The 2990-nt window shown below is 41.8% G+C and overlaps 1 long non-coding RNA gene across 1 annotated transcript; it reads left to right on the forward strand.

The window, feature by feature from the left end:
* Nucleotides 1–671: 671 nt before the first annotated feature.
* LOC145445413 (uncharacterized) lies at nt 672–2397 on the forward strand. The gene is made up of 2 exons (XR_013917009.1): nt 672–897; nt 1961–2397. It is a non-coding gene; the product is annotated as an uncharacterized LOC145445413 (long non-coding RNA).
* Nucleotides 2398–2990: the final 593 nt, after the last annotated feature.

The following is a 2990-nucleotide window of genomic DNA, read 5'->3' on the forward strand; positions in this document are numbered from 1 at the left end:
TTATTAACGTTTGCTAATCGCGCAAAATGTTAAAACCGGATCCGACACCACTTCTCCGTATTGCTCTTCGATCAAACTACGGGCCTTATAAAATGGGGGAGGGCGCGCAATGCCATGATATTTTCTAAATCGGGGTGTTCGAGTAAACAGATGATTAGTATCGCATTCGCCTATCAATGCTATCATTTTCATCCCATGATGCGGACGAATGCCTAAGCTGTCGAAAATTTTTACCCCATGGGATGCATCAATATGAATCAAGCTCAGCAGCTGCACCTTTTGCATTGCAGAATCTGCAGTTTTTGAAAGTCTAGGCTCCTAGAGTGGATGCCAGCGTCCCCCTAAGGGCATTCACGAGCGTGAGGGGGCGCTGGCCATTAATTGGGCGATTGGGGGTGCTGGCCATAAAATTGGGCGGTAGGGGTAGCGCTGAGAGCAAATGGCGGTGGTGTGGATTTAGAAGGCAACTGATGCGTAGTGTCGAAACGATTGATAAAATAAAGCAGCTAAATATGCAATAAAAATGCAAAATCGATTCTCTGAAGGCAATTTAAGATCGTCCGTCTATTTAATCAGCTGTACCAGGAAAGTCCATTGTTACTTGACAATGTTGATCCTGCCCAACAATTGACTAATTTAGCAGCCGCCAGAATCCCTAGAAAGCATGGCTCATTGTGTGATGTGAGAACTACGTAGTATTTGAGCAATTATTGTTCACTGCAAGGTGTGATGGCTTTTTGAGATAAATTGTCTTGCTTTGTTTTAATCTCTGCTTCAAACGATCGCGGATTATCCACATCCACAGTGCTGAAACCGAGGCCTTCGACACGACGTTCTGGTTGCGAGAACCGATATCCCTTCTAGTCCTATACTTCACGGCCCTATTCTTCAAAATTTGTGAGTAGAATATTTCTGTTCTTCGTAATAATGAAATGAACTGTCCCGGTTCAGTGATAAGTCCGTGATATTTCACCGAAATTTTGCAAGACGTGAACTGTTCAAATTCTCTGGCTTGCATGAGCTACCGGTACAGCTCGAATACCTGATTTTGACGGAGAAGCATAAATAGCCTAAATCATCTCAGAAAGGAGGAAAATATGGTGATTTGATTGCAGGAAATATTCCTATTAAAAATTCCTAACCGGATAATTTATCCATTCTGTAAACATTCCGAGCATGAAAGGATTGAGGGGCTGATTACATTGTAGTGCAGGTATAGAACAATTTTGAGTTCAAATTATGATTCAATATCTCCAATCAATCGTTCTGGAATGAAATCGAATATAAATACAGTCACTGGAATCGGGCTGACATTTTTGTCGTTGCCCTTCCCCACTCATATTTGATAGATGATGGTTTTCTACTGGACGCATCCTCACGTCACAAGCGTGTGCCTCTCTGTATGACTCTTACGTTGCGATGTGTGTGGAATTCAGTGGCCTAGAAACTTCGAAATCACTCAGTGTTGGTGTAGAGGAGGAAAGAGTCTGGGGATGCGAATACAATGTGGCACAAATACAACTGACCCAAAAAGTAACTATAGACTAAATAGCGTAGAATAATAAGCAAAGAAGAAACCTGAAAGCATTACATGCACATTTAGGATGTCGCAAAAGTAGAAAATGAGATGACGATTGGAATAATAACACCATTACAAAACAATATCAAAAAGCACAATCAATAATGACTTTATTTCTCTCAGAGGATTACCCGACCTAGAGGTACATTCACTAAAGTTGCTAGCTTTACAGAACTTGTTACATTTTCTTGGTCGTCTAATACTCATACATCACGGGAAAATCAAAATTTCTAGCAAAACAATTCAACTGTTAATTACCGGACACGTCTACTTACGCTACATGTTAACAAAGATGTGTTGCTATTGTCACATTTTAATAGATTTTCCGTCGGTTTTCGATTCGCAAGGGCCACTAATATGCATCCTATGTGTTTCGAACAGTTGGGTGGAATTTTGAATCGGAGCGCGGACCGATTTTGCATCACGGTATACAAGTATAATATGCGGTTATATCGGGCATATAGTTAACTCTGGAATTGCAACGACGCTTCTGCCTAATCGGTCATCCAGTGCAGCATCAAGACGGGCAACCAGCCGCCGCCATCATCAACCACATACCAACGGAGCCATGGCGCAGAGGTGGCAAGAATCGAAGAAAATGGCGCTCGACAATGGAGATTGATTCAGCACAACGCGGACTGTCGCTTGATGACGCCCACGACCGCCTGCACTGGAGGCGCATAACACGAGGGAAAACTGAATCTCTTGATGTTCGTATTTCCCATGTTTTCTTTTGTCATTTTTATTTAATTAAAATGTAGTTATATATATATATTATATGATTGCGCTTGGAAATATAGGCTTGTGATCTCGCTCCAGCCGCACGTTTGTGGACAGGGCAATTATAGCTATGGCGAAAGTGAGCTTATTAATTATCATTATTTTCAACCATAATGGCGGATTTTCGAGCAAATTTCGCTAAAAGCATATAACGACATGACAGAACGCAGTCTCAGCATGATTCTTGAATATTAAATATATACATATTTGAAATGGACGCCATACATTGGATTAAATAGATAGATAGTCCGACGCGAGCAGAGTGGCGCAGCGGAAGCGTGCTGGGCTCATAACCCAGAGGTCGATGAATCGAAACCATCCCCTGCTACGTTGGCTGTGATCGTATAGTGGTTAGTACCTCACGTTGTGGCCGTGATAACCCAGGTTAGAATCCTGGTCTCAGCAGTTTACATTTGCCTATGCGGAGAAATCTAGAATTAAATATTTTGTGATGTTGCGAGGAATGGGGCTAGTTGTAGCATGGGAAAATACATGTCCAATCATTTATTCTGATTCCAAAATGACAATAAATACCCTATTCGTATTTCATAGAACGAGCAATGATGGTTTTGCACATTACGTATCCTCACGTCATGTGCATGTGCCTCTATGTCAGTGGTCGGGAACCTTT

Source organism: Botryllus schlosseri, chromosome 8 (assembly GCF_051294905.1).
Source record: "Botryllus schlosseri isolate E-star chromosome 8, Bs_hap1, whole genome shotgun sequence".
Classification (NCBI taxonomy): Eukaryota; Metazoa; Chordata; class Ascidiacea; order Stolidobranchia; family Styelidae; genus Botryllus; species Botryllus schlosseri.